The sequence below is a fragment of the Schistocerca piceifrons genome, chromosome 9 (assembly GCF_021461385.2).
Source record: "Schistocerca piceifrons isolate TAMUIC-IGC-003096 chromosome 9, iqSchPice1.1, whole genome shotgun sequence".
Lineage (NCBI taxonomy): Eukaryota > Metazoa > Arthropoda > Insecta > Orthoptera > Acrididae > Schistocerca > Schistocerca piceifrons.
The window spans coordinates 95,906,660-95,932,599 of record NC_060146.1 but is presented as its reverse complement, the minus strand read 5'-3'; positions in this window follow the sequence as shown (position 1 = coordinate 95,932,599).

The window sequence follows — 25,940 nt, the reverse complement described above, 5'->3', positions numbered from 1 at the left end:
AAAACTGCAGTGAGGTGCCGACAACTGCCGCACCACCGCAAGCTCTTGCTCTGTGAGTCGCTGCTGAGATTTCCGCAGCTAACGAGACCCACGCGCCGCAGACTACATCACTCAACACTAGTGGGGTTAATGGGGTCTCGCAGTTTGCACAGATACTGAGACACCACTGGTATGGACTGTGGCGCCCTGCGAGCCAGGAATCGACACGGATCACTGCTCTATACCAAACAACACTCGGAATGTACTTATTGGAAGCAATCTCCCACGGCAGACTTCCCAATAGCGATTGTCGATATCGGATGTATATTTTAATACACAGAGTCTAGGATTCTTGTACTTAATAGCGTATTAATTTAATTTAACACTGAGCTGTTCGACGTGCTTTAATGCGTTGGATGCTGGAAAATAGTTTCAGTTAACCTACAAGGAAGTCAACGCGATATTCCACTCAAGTAAGGCAGCGGGCAGCGTAGTGTCCACCTGGGATCTAAGGAATGAAAACTGGCACAGCTTTTCATTTCAACGTAAATATTTATTATGAATTATTCTTTCGTGACATTCTACACCCCAGAATACCTCCTCACTACGGATCTACGGAATAGAAGGTGTATCACATCTAATAAACTTTGCAGTAGCTTTAAGAATTAATTTATTTAACGTATAGCACTACAATTAAATATCAACAAAAATACAAGAAAAAAGAAACAGATGTATGTGCAAATGTCTAGTCCCCTTACCCACTCGAGGCTTGATGGTGTAGTTACGAATAAGAAGTTTGGATCGCACAGGAAGCCTCTGCTCGACTATGTGCCTCTTCGGTGCTCCAACAGCCGCAGCTTGGGCTGGACTGCTAACCTCATTTGTGCAGGTTATAGGTGCAAACTCTGTGTTCTGTTCGGATGCGATCCACATTCTTCCACAAATGCTATGGTAGTTTAGAGCACTTCTGTCTCTGTAGAGGGTAAATAATGTCGCACTTCATTTGGATCATTCATAGTCCAGGTTTGACGTCATTGCTATTCATGGTGAAGCTGCTATCAGTAAGTCTTTGGGCCAGTCGCAGAGATGGATATCTGTAACCAAGTCGATTTATCGTCAACGTACGAATATCCTCTTGGTCGGAAGTTGAAGATTACTCATTGTTTTGCAATATTCTTTTAACAGTTCTTGTGTTCTTACCAGAGGAGGGGCTTTGTGGTTGACTGTTGGAAGGCGGTATAATGGAGTAGTTCTCGTCCATCCAGATATGATTCTCGTGGCTGTATTGAGCTGAGTGTCTGTCATATTTACATGAGAGCTGTTGAAGCTCACTGGAGCACAGTATTCAACAGTGGAAAACCCTGAACTGAGCGCAGAGGGTCGAAGAGTATCTGCTGATGCTCTCCACTCAGTACTGCAGAGTTTCTGGGTAAGTTTGTTTCTTGTTTCACCGCCGGCAATGATTTGCTAATGTAAAAAATGTGTTGTTGCACCGTAGTACGGAGCTCTTATTGACTTATTGGCCTCCTTATAGTTGGCTGTGTCAGTAGGTTCAGAGGCAGGAGGAGGGCAAGAGTGTACCACGGGCAGTTGGATTATGCCCTGTAACGCACAGTGGAGTTGAAACCAACCTCTGGAACGTTGGCAGGCTCTCCTTATTAATGTATCTACTCATGACGTAGCTGCCATGTGCTAAATGCCTTTCACACCACTGAATTTCTGACAGCTGGCGAGCGCTTTGAAGCTATTTGGTAGATCACGTTGAACGCGAGCGTCAATTGGACCTGCTGCCAAACATGGGACTTTACTTACGTAACTGCGTAATCATATATGGTTTCTGGTCAGTTCTGTCTGTAACCCAGAAACCTGTCTTGCGTTACAGTGGGAGACACTCCATCGGAAGTTCCTATCATATTCTTATAAGGTAGGTAACTGAAATATAATTATGAGCGAGGAAACTACTGTAATGTGAAAAACTCTGCTAAAAAACGTAAATGATCTGTGCCTCAACACTATACAACCGCTACTAAAACAACAGGTTGTAAACTGCTAAGTAGGAACAACAACGAATACACATTCTAGGCACTTGATGATGAATTTCCAGGGCCAGAAATGTATCTTGCATGTTATATGAAGATTTATAACTCAAGGTTGACTTTCCTTCGTTCGATATTGTATGTTTCATCTTGCCTTTAACGCCAGCGATGATACGCCACGTATATGTATTGATATCACGACGTCACAGACTCGACAGGTTATCTGTCGACGTTTCCGTACGCAGTTCATGTTGTGCACGACTGTATACAGCCTGATGCAGTTAAGGGATTGGAGGGAATACGTATTGCGAATGACCGCTACATGTCATTTTCTTTTTTATTTTTTAAAGATGTTTTATGTTCTGGATCTAGTTTCATTCTTCCTTATATCCAGAGGGCTTAAGCGAAATACCAGAGGATCGGAGAGTAACGGAAGAAAGGCAAAAGTCAATAATTTGAACGATTCTACTACTGTTATGCAATTTTCAAAAAAATCACGTAGTGAAAAAAGATATTTTTACTATAAACTGCCTGTTAGTTTACTTATTTCTTTGGTTCTTATCAATTGTTTATTCTCGAAAAAATTATTCATCACTTCATCCTTATAAACGATACCACTCGTTCATCTTGGTTCTCACTACTGCTATCGTGTTTTTGAGCCCAGTATTAGTCCACCTGGGATATGCTACCTCTTTCCTGTCACATAACCTGTCCTCTAGTGCTATCTGTGGTGTCACCGCCAGACACCACACTTGCTAGGTGGTAGCCTTTAAATCGGCCGCGGTCCGTTAGTATACGTCGGACCCGCGTGTCGCCACTATCAGTGATTGCAGACCAAGCGTCGCCACACGGCAGGTCTAGAGACACTTCCTAGCACTCGCCCCAGTTGTACAGCCGACTTTGCTAGCGATGGTTCACTGACAAATTACGCTCTCATTTGACGAGACGATAGTTAGCATAGCCTTCAGCTACGTCATTTGCTACGACCTAGCAAGGCGCCATTATCATTTACTATTTATCTTGTGATGCATGTACCGTCAGACCGATGTTCATCAATTATGGATTAAAGTTAAGTATTCCAGAAGCTACGTACTTTTTTACGAGACTCAACTCCTTTAGCTGTTCCAGACCTCACGCCAGCCTGCGTGAGCTTAAACGCGTGCCTTTCGGCTTCCTCATTGTGGCTTGGCTGTCTTGCCAAGTCACAACACTATGTATGAATTTTTTTCCCATTATTGCAATTGCTTTCCATTCCGTCCCGACTTCCTTCTCTTAGTTCTTCCCGGTTAAGCGCGTTTCATTCTATATGTTTTAGTGAAAGTCTTGTCGTTCACAATCACAATGTGCTCGAAAATATCATTCTTCACTTCCGTAATATACTTGAAACAATTTTTTCTTGCTTCCTATATCTCAAATTAACCCTGTTCTTTCGTTCCCGAAATGTCTCTTCAAATTTTTAGATCCAGTCGTATGCAGACGCCCAACATGGTTGCCTCCGATCCGTATATCTAGACGTTTCTGATTGTTGATGTATAATTCCGCGTCTTGGTGGTTCTTCGATAGTTTCTTCTTTCGATAAGGTGTCTTTGCAGCATACTGTAATCTCTGCAGTACACAGGGTGTTACAAAAAGGTACGGCCAAACTTTCAGGAAACATTCCTCACACACAAAGAAAGAAAATATGTTATGTGGACATATGCCCGGTAACGCTTACTTTCCATGTTAGAGCTCGTTTTATTACTTCTCTTCAAATCACATTAATCATGGAATGGAAACACACAGCAACAGAACGTACCATCGTGACCTCAAACACTTTGTTACAGGAAATGTTCCAAATGTCCTCCGTTAGCGAGGATACGTGCATCCAACCCCAGTCGCGTGGAATCCCTGATGCGCTGATGCAGCCCTGGAGAATGGCGTATTCTATCACAGCCGTCCACAATACGAGCACAAAGAGTTTCTTCATTTGGTACCGGGGTTGCGTAGACAAGAGCTTTCAAATGCCCCCATATATGAAAGTCAAGAGGGTTGTGAGGTCAGGAGAGCGTGGAGGCCATGGAATTGGTCCGCCTCTACCAATCCATCGGTCACCGAATCTGTTGTTGAGAAGCGTACGAACACTTCGACTGAAACGCGCAGGAGCTCCATCGTGCATGAACCACATGTTGTGTCGTACTTCTAAAGGCACATGTTCTAGCAGCACAGGTAGAGTACCCCGAATGAAATCATGATAACGTGCTCCATTGAGCGTAGTTGGAAGAACATGGGGCCCAATCAAGACATCACCAACCATGCCTGCCCAAACGTTCACAGAAAATCTGTGTTGATAACGTGATTGCACAGTTGCGTGCGGATTCTCGTCAGCCCACACATGTTGATTGTGCAAATTTACAATTTGATCACGTTGGAATGAAGTCTCATCCGTAAAGAGAACATTTGCACTGAAATGAGGATTGATACATTGTTGGATGAACCATTCGCAGAAGTGTACCCGTGGAGACCAATCAGCTGCTGATAGTGCCTGCACACGCTGTACATGGTACGGAAACAACTGGTTCTCCCGTAGCACTCTCCATACAGTGACGTGGTCAACGTTACCTTGTACAGCAGCAACTTCTCTGACGCTGTCATTAGGGTTATCGTCAACTGCACGAAGAATTGCCTCGTCCATTGCAGGTGTCCTCGTCGTTCTAGGCCTTCCCCTGTCGCGAGTCATAGGCTGGAATGTTCCGTGCTCCCTAAGACGCCGATCAATTGCTTCGAACGTCTTCCTGTCGGGACACCTTCGTTCTGGAAATCTGTCTCGATACAAACGTACCGTGCCACGGCTATTGCCCCGTGCCAATCCATACATCAAATGGGCATCTGCCAACCCCGCATTTGTAAACATTGCACTGACTGCAAAACCACGTTCGTGATGAACACTAACCTGTTGATGCTACGTACTGATGTGCTTGATGCTAGTACTGTAGAGCAATGAGTCGCATGTCAACACAAGCATCGAAGTCAACATTACCTTCCTTCAATTGGGCCAACTGGCGGTGAATCGAGGAAGTACAGTACACACTGACGAAACTAAAATGAGCTCTAACATGGAAATTAAGCGTTTCCGGACACATGTCCACGTAACATCATTTCTTTATTTGTGTGTGAGGAATGTTTCCTGAAAGTTTGGCCGTACCTTTTTGTAACACCCTGTATAAGGCCTGTCTATTACGCTCTTTTTCATCTGTCGGTTACTTGTTATTTGACAGTAGATATTAACTGATAACGGAAGAAAAAAGAAACCGTACAAGTCACTGTTTTTCTCTTCTTTAACACGTCACATGCCATTCCAGGCTCATTGCTCCATCCTTCCATGCTGGATTTTTATTTGTAAACTGAAACTATTTATTATGTAAAAGGCATATTAAAACTATTATCTGTGCCAATAAATTTTATATTGTTCCAGGATCGTTTGGAGGATTTACACCTTGATTTTCTGGTACTTAAGTGGTTTACATTAGTATTCCTATTCATGGATGCAGCCAGTATTTGCCTTTGCTTCTTTTCGTTAAAATGAGTTATTATGTGCCACTTGTTATTCTAATATGGTTTTGAGGCCATACAGTATAAACGATGATAAAGCTACTTACAAGAAGAACCATCAGAAAGCACACTGTATGTTGTCATGTGTACACACATGGACAAATGATTATTACTAGACAGCGGATTTAGCTCGTAAAAAGTGCATTTCAGGTGCCTAAAATAGGCTCCTTCAGAACCTAGGTTACATAAAATCTAAAATAGGCCCTAAAAGTATTATGGAGTATAGTTGCCTTCACAGTAAATAACTAAAACCTTATGTTTCCAACAGAAAAACTATGGCGTTAGTTAGTATTAATTTTTGAGCCGAAGAAAAGTTTTACAACAACAAATGTGACAGGGGTGTACTTCATTTTCGTCTCCTGTTGGGCAGGAATGCTGCAGTCAGGGGAGTGCATATGCTGCTGTACATAAGTCACTGAGGCAGGTGTTCTTATGCAAAACCATATGCATTTTATCCATTCTTTTCTCCCACTTCACCCGGCGCTTCATTAACTTTTTAATTGTGTCTCCAGTACAGATATGTTCTCGCAGTTCGGTCTTCCTGAACCTTCTAATTCGGAAATAATCATTGACATAAACGTGTAGCTGGCTCTAATATATGCCAAATCCCGTTGGAGTGAGGGATCTTTGAGAAATTGTTTTCGTTAAATTAGAGAACCAGCGTTGTACTGTAGATTTTCAGTTTCCTTTTGGACTGCTGGGTGATGTTCACTGTAGTATTTCGCCAGTGCTAACCACGTGTCTAAGCGATTAACGACAGCTTGAAATGGCTAGGAGACATCTGGAACTTGTTCTTTGAATGCCTGTAACCTTGATGATGCTTTAACATAAACTTTCTTTAGTATAGTGATTAATTTATTTACCTGAAGGAATTATAGCCTTACTTGCTCTATAATGCGGCTGATACCACGTACAATACAATTTACATGCAACATCAAAGGGTAGAACATTGAAACAATTGAAACACTGCCACCAGATATACAGAGGCATCTGTGAAAGCCAAAAACACCTTGTTTACATCCACGCCATTTGGATGTAGCATCTTCAGCTCATTGTTGACAAAGTGTGCAATTGTGTTTAGTCTTTGTGAGTTGTTTTGAAAAATCAAATAAGCCCTAGGTGCTGCATTTGGCTCCAACTTGTCAACAGTCAGATTTGTAGTATACTGGCCAAGACTGTCAGTAGTTTCATCAAAATAAATCCATATGCAAGGTTCCCCAATATTTTCTTGGATTCTATGCAGTGTGTCAGTGTAAACTGAATCCCCATAATTTTTACGAAAAGTTGCCTTTGCAGCAACAGACTGGTAGCAGCACTTCTCAAGAAAACCTTTGAAAATAGAATTTTCTAGAAAGAAATGTTTGCTGCCACAATAGCATGACACAGTCAACTGCAAAAATGGTTCTTTTTGGTGGATTCATCACATGTCTTTGTTAAAAACAAAATTCGTTATTTGTAGTTGAATTATATTAACAACATTCTTTTTGAAAAGATACTGAAAATACCTTTTAGCACAATCTTAGTAATCATAACACACTTTCAATAACGTGTACTACGACTTCATGACCGCCGTAAAAAATTTTTAAAATGCAAATTTCGTTCATTGTTTTTTTTTACTTTTGCTGTAAACATACTTGAAAGAGATCTGGTATCTAAATAAGGTCCTGAACAATGGAATATTTAATACGCTATTCATTGGGGAAGTGAAAAAAAGCATTGTGACTTAAATTTTCGTATTAAGTTGAACCGAAAACATGAAAAGGGACATGAAATATGACAGAAGAACTCATTAGGAACAATAAATATTTTTTTCAAAACTTTAAAAAACAAAATAACCGACTGGATTACAGTTTTTTTACAAGGTGGGCGTAAAGTACCCCGCGTCCCCCTTTGGTACTACGAGTGGTAAACGGGACTTTTTATGACTCTAAACCTAATATAAGAAAGAAACAGAAGTCTTTATAACAAGTATTTGGTACAGTTAAGAGACACCCCATACTTAATTTTAGAAAAATATAAAAAATGAAATAGAAAACATACGTTAAATTTATCAGTTTTAGTTTTCCAAATATCGTGTTACAGATTTCTTTTATTTCGAAACTTGTAAGGAAATCGAAACTTGGTGCTTAATTTTAGGAACATGTATTGCTTGACCTATAGGTTTGACATTTACACACTGCTCACTCTTGCTTTATACCAAAGATGAACCAAGTAACTTAAAAATTATAATAAAAGTGAACAGTTGAGTTGTGGTGTCTCTTAGCATAATTTTAAGCAATATTTACAATATAATGTGCTTCAGGGGTGTTCTGTTGTCGAAAGATGAGAGGAGAAATTCGCAAATCCGAAATGGCAGGAAAAAATAAGGACATATATTTTTTCCATCTCATAACCACAGCCTTATAGGACTAGACTTTGAACTAGCTTATGCTGAACTACTCGCGAACTGATACTAGAATAGATTTAGAACAATGAACATGTTACACTTCATACATTCATCGGTACACTACGTACTGGTTTAGTTTGGCGGGTCGACAACAAAAAGTAGACAATGGCCTCGCTTTCCTACAATGAGAACCCATCGAGAACCAAGGAGAGAGCTGAGGGTTTTTTTTACTACAATGGCTACGCAGCCTTAACTCGCCCCTTGTGTATGTAGTTTTTTCATCCGAGGTCAGTTTAAGACCTATGAATATCTTTATTTGAGGAAACAGGCAGTTAGCCAGGCTTCTATTAGCTACAGACCTTTCTTTTTCCAATATCACCTTCAAGCTTCTCACTTTCGATTCTTTTAAGTAATTCTGAACTTTTGAAAATACAATAATTTTATGTTACATTAAAGAAATAGGTACATTTCAGAAATGTAAAGCTAAAAGAGGCAAACTTAACGGTCAAATAGTCTGTTTTAGGTGCTATAAAATTAACTGTTTCGAGTTTATTTAGTGATGAAAACCAGTAGTAAAAGTTCATTTGCAATTAGGAACTCAGGAAAACAATAGGTTTCAACCTAAAATAACGCAGTCTAGTTAATACATATTCCTGTCTATAAGTTGACGCACAAAGTAAATGAGATAGAAGGAGACATTGGCATATGATGAAACCTACCTTGCAGAAAACTTCCGCACAGTAGCTCAAGAGCTGCAAAAGATTTTTGTTTCTGACAAGTGCTTCTTGTTATCATTAAAGGTCACCAGTTCGTATACAAACATCCCATTGGCGAAGAACTGGAATTTATCAACCGCCGTTTTATAAAACATAAAAAGCTTACAATGGCTGAAACAGTTGAATTCTTTGACTTGCTTGAAATGGAAGTAAGTAAAATTATTTCACATTCAATGATACGTTGTACAAAAAACTCAATATCCTAGCATTTGACTCGAGCTTGTCTGTGACCATACCGGACGTTCTCAAACGACCATGAGCAGAAGTATTTAGCACTGGTACACGATGCTTACGAATCATTAAGTTCTGAGAAAGATACGTTAACGAAACAATATTAACAATGTAGGGGACAACAAGAAGAAGTGCTTGCACTACTTAAACTATTCACTAGCGCTCATAAGGAAATTCACTTCACGTGTGAACACGAAGTTGAAATTCAATAAACTTTCTTGACTTCTCTACCTTCAGAAAAAAGACTATACATATTCCTGAAAGCTTACTACCGCAAATATAAACATCCGTTCATCTTCCTATCATTTCCACACACACACACACACACACACACACACACAAACAAACAACGAACGTATAGATTCTTGTTATACACAGCATACAAAATACCAATTAGCAATAAAATCCACGAATAATTACACAAATGGCTCTGAAAATGGTTTTATTCCTGCAAAAATAGGAGAGGCGTCAAGGAAACTTATGAAGGTGACATATAAAAGCAAAATTAAGAACCATTATGGTTGAACTGTGTAAGCATGCACTTGAGCACGAACAACTGCTACAATTCCGCACTGTATTGATAATGACCTGACACACGCCGAAATCTGATCTGCGTTGTGACTATAAATGTCATATTAAAACAACTTAATTCCACGGCTGATTGCTGCTCCATCTAACCCAATCAGCTTACTGTAATCATCTCTTGGTCTCCATCTACGACTTTCTACCCCCTCCCTCCTTCGCCCCCCTCCCCCCCCCCACCCCCCCCCCCCCACTTCCCTCCAATACTAAATTGGTGATCCCTTGATGTCTCAGACTGTGTCCTACCGATCCCTTCCTCTAGTCATATTGCGCCACAAATCTTTTCTCCCCCTCATAAATAACGTGATCTGCCCATCTTATCAGCATTCTTCCTTAGAACCACATTTCAAAACCTTCAGTTCTCTTCTTTACTTCCATACATGGCTAGACTCCACACAAATACTTTCCGAAAAGACTTCCTAAGACTTAAATCTATATTCGATATTAAAAAATTTCTCTTCTTCAGAAACGCTACTCTTGCCACTGCCAGTATACATTTTATATCCCCTGCACTTAGGCCATCATCAATTATTTTGCTACCTAAATAGCAAAACTCATCTGCTACTTTAAGTGTTTCGTTTCCTAATCTAATTCCCCTGATTTAATTCGACTACATTCCATTAGCGTTGTTTTGTTTTTGTTGATGTTTATCTTATATCCCCCTTTCAAGTCACTGTCCATTCCGTTCAAAAACTCTTCCAAGTCCTTTGCTTACAGTGTCATAGGCAAACCTCATAGTTTTTGTTTCTTCTCTCTGAAGTTTAATTTCTTCTCCAAATTTTTCTTTGGTCTCCCTCACTGTTCGCTTACTGAGTAACTTCTGAGACAGGCTATGACCCGGTTTTACTCCCTTCTCAACCACTGCTTCCCTATCGTCTGGTTTCTGTACAAGTTGTAAATAGCCTTTCGCTCCCTGTTTTTTTTTTTCTTTTATCCCTGCTACCTTCAGAATTTCAAAGAGACGACCAGTCAACAATGACAAAAGCTTTCTCTACGTCCATAAATGCTGTAAACGTAGCTGTGCCCTTGCTTAACCTGTCTTCTAAGATAAGTCGTGGGGTCAGTATTGCCTCGCGTGTTTCTACATTTCTCAGGAATCTAAATGCTAGTTCTTTCATTCTTCTGTCAGGAATTTGCGTTAGTACTTTGCAATCACATCTTATTAGTCTGACAATTCGATAATATTCACACCTGTCAGCACCTGCTTCCTTTGGAATTGGAATCATTATATTGTTCTTGAAGTCTGAGGGTATTTCGCCTGTCTCATACATCTGGCACACCAGATGGAAGAGTTTGCTGACAGCTGACTCTCATAAGGCTATCAGCAGCCCTGACGTTACGTCGTTTACTCCCTGGGTCAAAACTAAATTGCTCAGTCAAATTCCTCTCCCAATTTCGTATCTCTCACCTCATCTTCGTCTACGTCCTCTTTCGTTTCTATATTGCCTTCAATTTCATCTCATAGACCCTCAGTATACTCCTTCCATCTTTCAGCTTACCTTTCTTTCCTGATATTCATACATCTGCTACACTTTTCTCCAAAGGTCTCACTTTTGATAAGAGTCAACATCTGCTCCTGGAAATGTCGTAAAACTTAAAATCTGGTTCCGAAACCTCTGTCTTACCAATTTATAACCAATCTGAAGCCTTCCAGCGTCTACAGATCTCTTACACGTATACAACCTTATTTCATAATTCTTAAACCAATTATTAACAGTGATTAAATAATGTTCTATGCAAAATTTTATCAGGCGGCTTGTTCTTTCGTTCCTTTTTCCCATTCCTCATTCACCTATTATTTTTCTCTCGTCTTCCTTTTCTAGCTATCGAATTCCAATCCTCCACCACAACTAAATTTTCGTCTGACTCAACTTCCTCAATAATTACTTTCATGTCATCATGCTATCTAATATAGTTTTTCAATTTTTTATTCTAGATATAAAGATAACTTACAAGAAGAGTACATAACTCTTCTCTGAACTGCAGACAGTGAGGCAAAATCTACGTGAAAATTATTTTTCTGCCTTGTATTCTAACTGCATAGCTCACAGCTCATCTGAAACTGACTTTTTTGTCGGATACAAAAGCTATTAAAGCTCAAACGTAATGGTAAGCGGCTGTAAGATACCCAAGATCATTTGTAAAATGGACTCTATATGACTGGATACTAATATCGTACGTTTCCAAATATTTTTAATAGTCACCGTCTCCACGGTCCCATGAGGTATTAGGACTGCTAGTGCTGCATATCTCATGTGTTCCAAGTTTCGTTTGAATTGCGCTAGGCGCTCCAGAGCCATGATTACGCGTCACGCTTTTCTCATAGCATCCTCCGCAAACAAAAATGCTAGGGCGTCTTACCCAGGTGGTAATTATCTCCTGGTAGTTAGGCACATATGTACCATGACTGGTTTAATTTGCTGTCCGCAATCCAGATCTGTTTTGGAAATACACACACACACATTGTTTAAGGCTAGGCGCCAGGAAACTCGGATCTCGTAAATGGTGAAGCTGCTCTGCTGTTGGCGTTCAAAAATGGTTCAAATGGCTCTGAGCACTATGGGACTTAACTTCTAAGGTCATCAGTCCCCTAGAACTTAGACCTACTTAACCCTAACTAACTTAAGGACATGCCCGAGGCAGGATTCGAACCTGCTACCGTAGCGGTCGCGCGGTTCCGGACTGAAGCGGCTAGAACCGCTCGGGCTGTTGGCGCGCTACTGTCGCGAGCATCTATGGAAAGTAAAGCTGTGAGGACGGGGCGTGAGTCGTGCTTGGGTAGCTCAGTTGGTAGAGCACTTGCCCGCGAAAGGCAAAGGTCTCTATTTCGAGTCCCGCCCGGCACACAGTTTTAATGTGCCAAGAAGTTTCATCTATGGAAAGTGGTTGAAGCATGGTGAAATAACGAGTAAAAAACTAAAACTAAACCAAACTCCCTTCGAACAGGCCTTGGAAGGTCCAACGGTACCGGTACCGACCGGCCGCCGTGTCATCCTCAGTCCACAGGCATCACCGGATGTGGATATGGAGGGACATGTATGTGGTCAGCACACCGCTCTGCCGGCCGTATGTCAGTTTGAGACACCGGAGCCGCTACTTCTCAATCAAGTAGCTCCTCAGTTTGCCCCACGAGAGCTGAGTGCACCCCGCTCGCCAACAGCGCTCGGCAGACCGAATGGTCACCCATTCAAGTGCTAGCCCAACCCGACAGCACTAAACTTTGGTGACCTGACGGGAACCGGTGTTACCACTGCGGCAAGGCTGTTGGCGAAATAACGAGCTGGCCTTATGTTACTGGACGACCACGTCTCATCACGTAACGTAGATGTCTGAGAGAGCCCCGCTGTGTAACGAAGGATATGCAGTGGTCTGCAGCAATTGTGACGACAGAGTACAGTGCTGGTGCAGGTTCCAGTGTTTCGGAGCTCACCGTTCAGAGGCCACTGTCGAATATGGAGCTCCACATCACACGACCCCTACATGTTCCTGTGTTAATCCAACGACATCGTCAGTTATGATTACAGTGGGCACACCATCACTGAGTTTTAAATGTGGATCAACAGAAACGTGTCGCTTGTCCAATGAATCGCTTTCCTTGTTACGCCGGGTCTGTGGGTGAGTCCTTACACGTCGTCATCCAGGCGAATGGCTGCACGAAACGTGCACTGTGCCACAGATGCAGGCCGGTGAGGGCAGAATTATGATATGGGGTACATTTATGTGGGCTCCCGTGGGATCTGTGGTGATGATAGAAAAATGGTTCAAATGGCTCTGAGCACTATGGGACTTAACATCTGTGGTCATCAGTCCCCTAGAACTTAGAACTACTTAAACCTAACTAACCTTAGAACATCACACACATCCATGCCTGAGGCAGGATTCGAACCTGCGAGGTGATAATAGAAGGCAACACAGTAGTGGACTATGTGAACATTCGACATAAAAGTTTTCTGGGTGTGGTACCGCGTCATATTGTATAAAACTACTGCTGGAGAAAAACCAACGTTTCGGCAACGGCTGCAGCGGCCTTCTTCTGGGCCCACTGGTGCGTTCTAGCTGTGCAGTGTCCCTTATATTTTGTTATTACTGTTCGTTGCACATGCCAATCCGTCTTCATTTTAAAAGTTGTTCGTTTCATCGGTCACTTAAGGAAGAAGTTTTTTTTTTTTCTTTATTGAATTTCGATTTCCTCCGAAGGGGGCGGGCTGGCAGCAGCTTAGTATGCCGCTCTTCAGCCCACAGACTTTGTTTTAAAAAAGGAGATGATAATATATAATAAAACAGGTGACAAAATCGGAGACAAAGTGTAACATGGCGAAAAAATCGTGGAACTTAAAACATAGAACAAAGGGATGATGATGCCAATAAAATACATATGAAGCAGACAGGTAAAATAAGAGACAGACAATTAAAAAACACGGCGACAGTCTGGTTTCTGTTCGCAAAATACATAAAATTCACACCCCGTGACAGCATGGTTTCTGTTCGCAACACGGGAAAAGACGAAACAACACTGAACAGTCACTGGAACACTGCACTAAAATATGACATACCACAGCCGAGAGCAGGGGCGGGGGAGGGGGGGGGGGGGACTGGACAGATGATGTGAAAATAAAAAAGGGGGGAACGTGAGGAAAAGAGAAGAGGGGGAGGGGGGAAAGGAGCCAATGGAGGATGAGGACCGATAAGAGGGGTGGGGGGTGCTGGGCAGACGTGACAGGGAGTGGGGAAGGCAGAGGAGGGGAATACCAAAGGACTCATGGGGGAGAAGGGAGGTAGGGAGAGGTTAGGCAGGGAGAAACACAGGATGGAAGGGGGGAAGAGGGAGCCCAGGGAAAGGACAGAGGAAAGGAGGGAGGGGTGAGGATCAGAGTTGATAGGAGGGAGAGAGGGCATCATCCAGGAGTTGTTGGAAGCCACCTTGGGAAAGGAGATGAAGGGTGTAGAGATGGAGGGTAGGGGGGATACAACAGTGAAGGCGTGGCAGGGGGCGGGAACGTGAGAGGAGACGAGCAACCAGGGGGTGAGGGGGATCAAGGCGGGGGGAGGTGTAGAGTATGCGGATATGTTCGAGGAACAGGAGCAGATGGGGGAAAGGAATGAGGTCATAGAGGATCCGCGTGGGGGACGGGAGGCGTATACGGAAGGCGAAGTGGAGTGCATGACGCTCAAGGATCTGGAGGGACTTATAGAATTTGGGGAAGGAAGAAGGAGACGGAACTTCATTTTAATAGGTTATTGCGGTGGAGGGAGAGGGTAACATCTGTTGTCTATTGGCTCTTGTGTTATGTGCCATGATTGGTGGTCACCGGCGAATGAGAAGTTGCCTCCTGTTTACCAAATGCTGGACGTCAGCCGCGCGGCGGCAGTTACCCGCCGGTAGTGCTCGCACCTCGTGTTGACAGTGCGGTCTGTTTGGCTTTGATTGCTGGCAGCCTGATTCTGTTACGCGCTCCTGTGAACGGGAACGCGTTATGCAGATCTTGGCGTTACGTGCGTCCATTTAGAAAAGTTTTTACTGAGTTTAACGAAGGCGAGGTTGGCCTGATATATTCGACGATGCCCTTTGGCTACACTGACTAAAGGATTCTTCTAAGAAATACCAAATTAAGATAACCTGAAGATGCCTAAATAAGGCGAAACGCGTCGTTGAAAAATAAAAAAATAAAATTGCAACCAAGACTGTTTTTAACCAATAGTGTCAATTTATTTCTCTACCGTTCCACTCTCAAAAAGCGGGTGGAAATAATGAACAACTAAACCTTACTGCGCAAGCACTGATGTCTCTTATCACAATGGTCATGTTTCCTACGTATGTGAGGGTAAGCAAAATATTGTGGTATTCAGCAGAGGAGGTTGACAATTGGAATTTAGTGAAAACACCTCGTCGGAATGTAAAACGCCTACGTTTCAATGATTTCCATCCTAGTTCATTTACCATAACCGTGACACAGTCTCCCCTATTTCGTGATAATAGAAAACGGGTTGCCCTTCCTTGAACTTTTTCGATGCCTTCCGTCAGTCGTACCTCTTAGGGATCCCACACCGCGCAGGAATACTCACAAAGAGGACGGAAAAGTGTGTTGTAGGCGGTCACTTCAATTGATTTGTTGCATCTTCTACGTATTTTACCAGTTAACGCGCTCTTTGGGTTCACTTCCTCACAATACTTTCCATATGACGGTCCCAATTTAAGTTGTTCGTGATCATAGCTCCTAGACATTTAGTTGAATTGACAACCTTTAAATGTGACTGACTCATCGTGTAAGCGAACTTAAGCGGAATTGTTCTGGTGTTCCTGTGCAGAATCTCACAAATTTTACTGTTTGGGGTTGACTGTCACTTTTTCACAGTGAAAATATATTTTGAACATCATTTAGCAATTTTCTGTGCTCCTCTGAGGAGTTTGTTTACTGGAAGGCAACATTAACTTTCACAAATCTAAGAGAAATGTTCTGACTGTCTGCTAAATAGTTTATGTATATTAGAAATAGCAAAAGTTCTATAATACCTTACATGCGGAATCATACTCATCACTTCCATTCCACTAGGTGATGTCCAGCCAGTGACCTTTCAGACAGGAAATCACTACTCCAGTCGCGCAACTGAGACGATAGTCCGTAGGAAAGCAATGTGGTTGGAAGCTGCTTATGAGGAATGATATAAAAAGCCTTTCTGGAATTCTATAAATGCGAATCCATTTGAGGGCCCCTGTTTGCAGTACATCGTGTGAATAAAGTGCCAAATGTGTCTCACAGGAGTGATGCTTTCCAAATCCATGCTGGTACGATGTGAATAAGTAATATATATCCATAACATTGGAACAAAGTATTTGTTCACAAGTCCTGCTACATGTCAATGGCAATGAAATTGATTTGTAACTTAGTGGATTACGTTTATTTTCTTTCCGATGTGTTGTGGTGATCTGTGCAACTTTCCATTCTTCTCCCTCGCCATAAATACTAGAATGCTCCTCATGACATCTATTTCGTCCGGCCTCGTCGTCAGTCTTCATGTGTCTAGGAATCTTGCGTACTCGGTTTGCTACAAAACAATCAATCAAGTCGTATTAAGAGTTTTATTACAATTAATCAAATACAATACTTAACTCTGGCAATTAGACAGATGTGTCGCAAGCGAAAGGTGACATATGAGATAATCAGTCTTTCGACTGCTGGTCTCTGAGTGTCAAGAGTCTGTCCTGAACTGCTATTGTTGTCGCTGCTACCCAAGTGGCTAACGTTGTCGCTGCTATCTAAGTGGGCTGTCACCAGTCGGTTTCAGCGCTTATGTCCTCTTCACGTATGGGCTGCTACTGTTGCGTTGTCGTCCTGAAAGGGAGGTCGGTCAGCATGTCATTGTCTGACTTCTTCTCTCAGCCTTCTCTCCCCTGTCGTTCCCGACTGGCATGCCGCCGCTTGACCATAACAACACCATAGGAAAAGTGCTTAAGTCACTGCACCATTGATGCACAAGGCAAACTCTTAAATTGTTAGCCCACTCAAGAAAGACATTTCCTGTAGAAACATAATCCTACTGCTACAACTATGACAGGGTCATGACAACATAGTGGAGCATGAGTAGTGGGGCAACAGGTCATCACCCGACATTGTGGGTTGCCTACATCAGGGGCAAGTATACATTCAGGGGCAAAACTATGGTTCTCTTTTGATTGGCAGGTCCCTTACCTACTGTTCCCTGACCATTCCCCTCCCCTCCCCCTACCACTCCCCCTCCCCAATCCCTCTGGAACTCCAATCGCCGACACAAGCACGCTTTTGATACCAATTTGATTAACTAATTAATGAAATCGATAAATTAATTAACACCTCACCCTCTGGGAAACAATACAGCCCCTCACCTCCTCCACCTGGAAATTGGCGGGAAAAAGGATTTGTCATTACGCGATTGCTGTCTATGGAATATTGTTTAAACAGTTTAGAATGTATGGAATATTGTTTATTTAAACAATTTGTGGGATACAAAGCGGTGTATGGAATATAGTTTATTTATTTAGTTAAAGAATTTGTCGGGGAATTGACCGCAGCGTATTGAATACTGTTTATTTAAACAATATACTGGATACAAGGTGCTGTATGGAATTGTACAGTCTTGTACTGTACGGATCGAGGGAGAGGATGTTGTTTGGTAGCCGGTATCCTCGTTCTATAACACAAATCCACACGTAGATTAACACAGTTCTTTAGTTACAATAACAGGAAGCTACTTATCGTGAACAGAGTCCAAGTGTTGTGGTACAAGTTCAGTAATAATAGTCCTCCTGCAGACAGTATCAGTAATCTTACCATTACCAACTTTAATGTCGCTGCTAGTCTCGATCTGGTCGCTATACACTGTCGTAACCTAAGATGTAAACTGACAGACACCAGAGAGTTAGTCCGAATCAGTGAGCAAGTGACTGAGAGCCTCCGGTCAGCGGCGGCGGCCTCAATACTTGCAGTCGAGAGCACCTTGGCAGCATGTTGCTTGCGAGTCTGTCTCTGGCCTCTCTCGGGATAGACGCACTTGATCGAGCACCCAGTATCGATCTTCATGCTACATCTTTGCCGTCCAGTATGCTGGTGACAGCTTACTAGCTTACGCCAGCACATTCCTCTCACCCTGAAATGCTGCACTGTTGTTGCGTAGGGAAGATGCGACCGACAGTGGGGAGGGAGGCATGACGCTGAATGTGGAGACGAGCCTGGAGCCATGACTGTGGAGGAAGAAGTACTCTCGACCGTACCTCGCCATCTGGCTTGCGAGGAAACAGGAACATCCTCCAGAAACCTGCTGCCAGGACGTGTCCTGGGGCTATGACGCGACGGTGATGGGTACGGCGACAGTGACGGTGGCTCCAGGTCCAGTGGGGACGGCGGGGGCGAGGGCCCATCGTCCATCTGCTCCTCCTGGGGTGCCATGGTGCACCAGCAGGCGGCTGCGAAGGCCGCACATTCCCCTGAGGCTGTGGATCTGGGCAAAGAAATGTATCAGAATCACGGGGCAAATGACGCACACGAATTTGGTTCTGGTGGCAGCGCTGCAAAGCATCGGGACCTGCAATCAAGTCATAAAAGGGCCAATGCATTTCTCGACCACGCTTCTTTCCCAGAGCCTACGGTTGCCATAAACCCTGAAAAGAACAAGATCGCGCGGCACAAAGCGATACTTGCAGAACATTGGTGGTGCCATATGCTGTGGTGGGTTAGCAAGTGTAGCAGCGTCCGATGGTGGCGGGCATGCGAAAGTTCCGCCGGTCATGGTCTGTCTCGTGGGTGGGAGCGATAAGAGACGTGAAAGGGTTGCAGCACCTGTTCCTGTGTGTGGGTGATGCGAATCTTGGCCATCTGTTGTTTAAAAGTGCGTATGAAGCGTTCTGCTTCTCCATTGGACTAGAGGTGAATCGGAGCACTTGTCAGATGACGAATGTCATTTCGTTCACAATGCTGTTCAAAATCACATGAAGTGAACTGTGGTTCGTCGTCCGTCGCAAGTGCTTCTGCAAACCTTCTATGCAAAATATGGAGGACAGCACTTGAATGGTGCTGCGTGATGTGGTATGTGGTGTGTGTACTGTAAGACCTTTGGTACACACACCATCAGATTACTTGACTTGTCGCTCCAACGAAGTAGGCGAGTGTCAGCAATATGTCTCAGGGTCTTATCGTGGCGTGTTTATCTCCTGTCGTTAGGTCAGACGACAGAAATGCCACTTGTATGCTTAGAGTAGCAGATTGACGGTGACCAACTTTAAACAGAACTTGATTAATTTTCACACACATTTATTAAAATAATAACAAGCATAAAAATTACTTAACTTGGTTCTGGACGCTATTTACAATTGACAATATGAAGTTCCTTTGGTATTGGTGCGTTAATCTTATTCTCACATATATCTCTGATACTTGACAAAAGTGTCTATACATTTATCTTCATGGCTATGTACAGGAATATGGTAATCTTATTAGGTGCAGACTGGAACTTGACTATAGACTGGTGCAGACAAATGTAGAACTCGTACAGACTGGTACAGACTATTGCAGACTGGTATAAACTGGTGCAGACAAATGCAGACTGACTAATCAGAGGTCTGTACACTCGTTATAATACCACGCGCTTTCATGTATCACTGCGCGAGTGTGATCCACGAGGAGAAAAGGTTCTACATTAGCAGCAATCTCATTGGCTGCATTACTATTAATACGCGGATCAGCGGAAGCAGAATTTGGTCCGTTTCTATGGCAGCGCCATCTCGTAGTGCGGAGACGGACGAGCGCTGCGCCTGTGCTGTTGTGCTTAGCGGGGCGCGCTCTAGTGGGAAAGTTGTGTACGCACTGACTACGCGGAACTATGTACACAACTTGGTAGAAGCCATAGGCACCGCGAATGGGAACTTACTAAAAGAGTCTACCACTATGAGCCAACGGGTGTTCGAAAATAGTCCTGCAATGTCTATATGCACTCATTGCCATGGCAGTTGAGTCTTGGGGCAAGCTGAGAATGTCTGTGGCGGAGCGGATTGGTTTTCCGCGCATGCGCGACACAGTGACGTTATCTGTTCAATGTGGGGCGTTCAGTGCCAGCGCGTTAACTGATTAGTGCGAACAATTCCGCAATGTACTCGGTGGGGCAATCGCAACACATCCTTTTGCAGCACTTTGGGCATAAGCACACTCGATTGTCCGCTGTCATTTTGAACGAGAATCACATGCTGTCGAACGTTATGCTGACGTGCAAAATATCGGCGCACAACTGAGTTCTGGATACTGTTCAATGAACGAGGCTAAGACGTGCGAATGTAATGCAACCAAGTCTTGACATCTGAGTCTGCTTCCGTGGCCTGCGCAATTTTCTTCTAGTGCAAGGGGAAAAATTCCAGGAAATCGGAATTCTGTGCATCGGCTTGGCAACAAGATGCGGCAGACAGGTCAGTGCCTGGGCCAATCGGAAAGAGAGATAAGGCGTCTGCATTGCCATGCTTTGCTGTAGGTCTGCACACAATTTCACATTAATACTGCGAAAGCAACAAAGCCCACCGATGCAATTTTTGATCAGTGCGTGCAGGAACCGGCTTTAATGGATGAAACAAGAACTGCAAAGGCTTGTGATCTGTCACTAAAAAGAACTTGCGAATATACAAATATTGATGGAATTTCGTCACACCATACACAATAGCGAGAGCCTCTTTGTCTATTTGAGAATAACTGCACTGAGTTTGAGTTAACAACTTTGAGGCAAAAACATTTGGTCTGTCTTGTGCACCGAGTCTGTGCGAAAGCACAGCGCCGATTCCGTAGGAAGAAGGTTGCAAAATTACTGGCTTGGCAGTGTCAAAATGCACTAGACATCTGTCACTAAGCAAAGCATTTTTGAGTTTCTGAAATGTGTCGTTACACTCTCGGTATGAACCGAATGTAGTATGATCTTGCCTAATACTGACTGCAGCTTAGACACATTGCGAAGAACAGGCGGGTTACGGATTCAAGGTGAATGATATTGGAGTGGGTGCACACCCTGTCTGTTTATCACAAGATCTACGAATTGTAGTTCAGTTTGAAAAAAGTGACACTTTTTGAGACGACACCTGAGTCCTGCTTCAGACAAAACTCGAAAAAGGGAATGCAGATTGGCTATATGTTCCTCTGGTGTACGACCTGAGACGACAATATCGTCAGGGTAGTTTGAAAAAAATGGGACCTCTGCAGTCAGCTGTTCCAACTAACGTTGAAAAGTGGTGCGTGTAGACGCACTGCCGAAAGGCAAACGCAAATACTTGAACAATCCTAAGTGTGTATTTACGATAGACACTTTCTGTGGTTCTTCATCCAATGGAATTTGCTAGTAGGCATCACGCAAATCTATCTTAGAGAAGTAACGTCCCGCACCAAGCCTGCCCACGAGTTACTCAGGGCTAGGTAAGGGATGTGTGTCAACTATTGTCTGTGGACACAAATGCGAATGCAACCAGAACTCTTAGGCAACAAAACTACAGGGCTAGACCATTGACTAGCTTGAATGAGAATAGTTACACCATTATCTTTGCAGTTCTTTCAATTCACTGGCTACTTGGTCTCTTGAAGCAATTGGAACGGGGCGAGCCCCAAAAAATGTAGGCTGTGCATTGTCTTTCAATGTAATATGCGTTACAAAGTTATAAAATTCTCTGTACCAGTGTGAGATTTGTAAGTGACAGGCAAATTATGCTTTTCAAGCGCTGCAATTTCCTGTCCATTGTAAGCAGTGGGGTGAGGTGCTTGCTAGGTTTAGAAAGGCGTGGTGAACCTAATTGTTCGTACGTGGCACAATTAAGCAAAGTTACTAAGGCACCTCACAAGCCAAGTGCCTGGTGCGTCAAATTATATGGACGATGTCATCGTCGGTGGCTCGTCCGCGGTGTACCTCACCGACAAGCTGGATCGGCTGTTTCGGATTTTTTCCGTGACTAATCTGCATTGCCGGAAGGAAAAGTGTGACTTTTTCTGCGAGAGGTCAGTTATCTGGAATTCACGATTGATGCCCGCGGCTTCCACGCCTCTTACAAGGGAACCTCCCCATCGCACCCCCCTCAGATTTAGTTATAAGTAGGCACAGTGGATAGGCCTTGAAAAACTGAACACACATCAATCGAGAAAACAGGAAGAAGTTGTGTGGAATTATGAAAAAAATAAGCAAAATATACAAACTGAGTAGTCCATGCGCAAGATAAGCAACATCAAGGATAGTGTGAGCTCAGGAGCGCCGTGGTCGCGTGGTTAGCGCGAGCAGTTGCGGAACGAGAGGTCCTTGGTTCAAGTCTTCCCTCGAGTGAAAAGTTTCATATTTTTATTTTCAGACAATTATTATCTGTCCGACCGTCCGTCCGTTAGATGCGAGGTAACTGCGCCGTAGTATGGGGACGCTACACCAAAACGGAAAAATTTGAAAACGTTAAAAACATATGTTTTGACAGAGCACAGGGAAAACTGTGCGACTGTGAAACTGTTGCATTCATTTGTTGTAGTTTATGTGACAAACTTATGTTTTCATCACTTTTTTGGGAGTGATTATCACAACCACAAGAAAACATAAATCGGGCAAGGTAGAAGAATCTTTTTACCCATTCGCCAAGTGTACAGGTTAGGTGGGTCGACAACATATTCCTGTTATGTGATGCACATGGCGTCACCAGTGTCGTATAGAATGTATCAGACGTGTTTTCCTGTGGAGGAATCGGTGGACCTATGACCTTGCGATCAAATGTTTTCGGTTCCCATTGGAGAGGCACGTCCTTTCGTCTACTAATCGCACGGTTTTGCGGTGCGGTCGCAAAACACAGGCACTAAACTTATTACGGTGAACAGAGACGTCAATGAACGAATGGACAGATCATAACTTTGCGAAAATAAAAAAGTAAACTTTTCACTCGAGGGATGATTTTAACCAAGGACCTCACGTTCCGTAGCTGCTCACGCTAACCACGGGACCACGGCGCTCCTGTGCTCGTAGTATCAATGATGTTGCATATCTTGCACATTGACTACTCAGTTTGTATATTTTGCTTATTTTTTTTCATAGTTCCACACAACTTCTTCCTGTTTTCTCGATTGATGTGTGTTCAGTTTTTCAAGGCCTATGCACTGTGCCAACTTATGCCTAATCTGAGGGGGGTGCGATGGGGAGGTTCCCTTGTTAGGAATATGTTGAGGTGATTCAAAACCTGCCTCCTCCCATCAACGTGAAGCCACTGCAATCTGTCCTCGGTCAAATCAACTATTGGTGGCGTTTTATACCCCACGCCGGCGAGATTTCGGCGCCCCTGACCAGGTTATTGCGCAAGGGCGCGCGTTGGGTTTGGAACAAGGCGTGTGAGCAGGCTTTCACATGTCTCAAGTCAGCTCTCTCCCACCCTCCTTGTCTGGCGACTTACGATCCTCCACTGCCCCTCATCGCCGCCGCCGCTGCCTCGGACTGTGGCCTGAAAAAATGGTTCAAATGGCTCTGAGCACTATGGGACTTAACTGCTGAGGTCATCAGTCGCCTAGAACTTAGAACTACTTAAACCTAACTAACCTAAGGACATCACACACATCCATACCCGAGGCAGGATTCGAACCTGCGACCGTAGCGGTCGTGCGGTTCCAGACTGTAGCGCCTAGAAACGCTCGGCCACTCCGGCCGGCGGACTGTGGCCTGGGTGTGGTCCTCCAGCATGTGGTCGACGGCGTCGGGAGGCCGGTGGCTTTCGCATCCAAATTGACTGACGCTCAAATCAAATATAGTGTTATTGAAAAGGAAGCCTTGGCGCTGGTTTTCGCCCTGATGAAATTCTACGATTTTTTGTATGGTCGTCATTTCACTCTGCAGACTGACCACAAATCTTTGGTTTCTTTGTTTCACCCAGGTGCTGCAGTGCCCATCCAGACGGCGCACCGCCTCCAGCGTTGGGTGCTCTTCCTGTCGACTTTCGACTTTGATATTGTTTATCACACCTCTGAACAGCACACAAACGCAGATTTTCTGTCCCACCTGCCTGCACAGGTGGACTGTGAGTTTGACGCCTCCGCCTTGGTTTGTTTCCATGTGGAACTGGACGTGGACGCAGCTCTGGATGCGCTTCCATTGGATGCCAAAGCGGTCCGGTGAGCCATTGCTCAGGACCAGACACTGCAAGCACTCTGCCGCCAAATGTTGCGCCGCTAGGTCCTCGACCTCCTCCACGCTGGCCATTGGGGCACTGTCCTCACCAAACAGCTGGCCCACCGATATCTTTATTGGCGCGGTTTGGTTAAAGATATTGCTTCCCTCGTGTCAGCCTGAACCACATGCCTAATATGTCAGGCAGCAGCCCCGCGCAAGTATTTTTCATGGTCAGATGCAGCTGCTCTGTGGAAACTTCTCCATTTGGATTTTGCAGGGCCGTTTCATGGTTCCCAGTGGCTCATACTGATCGACTCTGGGTCAGAATATCCTTAAGTCTCCCACATCATGAACACCACTTCTACAGTTGTTGTTGTTGTGGTCTTCAGTCCTGAGACTGGTTTGATGCAGCTCTCCATGCTACTCTATCCCGTGCAAGCTGCTTCATCTCCCAGTACGTAATGCAGCCTACATCCTTCTGAATCTGCTTAGTGTATTCATCTCTTGGTCTCCCTCTACGATTTTTACCCTCCACGCTGCCCTCCAATGCTAAATTTGTGATCCCCTGATACCTCAGAACATGCCCTACCAACCGGTCCCTTATTCTCGTCAAGTTGTGCCACAACCTCCTCTTCTCCCCAATTCCATTCAATACCTCCTCATTAGTTATGTGATCAACCCATCTAATCTTCAGCATTCTTCTGTAGCACCACATTTCGAAAGCTTCTATTCTCATCTTGTCCAAACTATTTATCGTTCATGTTTCACTTCCATACATGGCTACACTCCATACAAATACTTTCAGAAACGACTTCCTGACACTAAAATCTATACTCGATGTTAACAAATTTCTCTTCTTCAGAAACGCTTTCCTTGCCATTGCCAGTCTACATTTGATATCCTCTCTTCGACCATTATCAGTTATTTTGGTCCCCAAATAGCGAAACTCCTTTACTACTTTAAGTGTCTCATTTCCTAATCTAATTCCCTCCGCATCACCCGACTTAATTCGACTACATTCCATTATCCTCGTTTTGCTTTTGTTTATGTTCATCTTATATCCTCCTTTCAAGAAGCTGTCCATTCCGTTCATCTGCTCTTCCAAGTCCTTTGCTTTCTCTGACGGAATTACAATGTCATCATTGAACCTCAAGTTTTTATTTCTTCTCCATATATTTTAATACCTACTGCGAATTTTTCTTTTGTTTCCTTTACTGCTTTCTCAATATACAGGTTGAAGAGCATCGGGGAGAGGCTACAACCCTGTGTCACTCCCTTCCCAACCACTGCTTCCCTTTCGTGCCCCTCGACTCTTATAACTGCCATCTGGTTTCTGTACAAATTGTACATAGCCTTTCGCTCCCTGTATTTTACCCCTGCCACCTTTAGAATTTGAAAGAGAGTATTCCAGTTAACATTGTCAAAAGCTTTCTCTAAGTCTACAAATGCAAGAAACGTAGGTTTGCCTTTCCTTAATCTTTCTTCTAAGATAAGTCGTAAGCTCAGTATTGCCTCACGTGTTACAACATTTCTACGGAATCCAAACTGATCTTCCCTGAGGTCGGCTTCTACCAGTTTTTCCATTCGTCTGTAAAGAATTCGTGTTAGTGTTTTGCAGCCCTGGCTTATTAAACTGATTGTTCGGTAATTTTCACATCTGTCAACACCTGCTTTCTTTGGGACTGGAATTATAATATTCTTCTTGAAGTCTGAGGGTATTTCGCCTGTCTCATACATCTTGCTCAC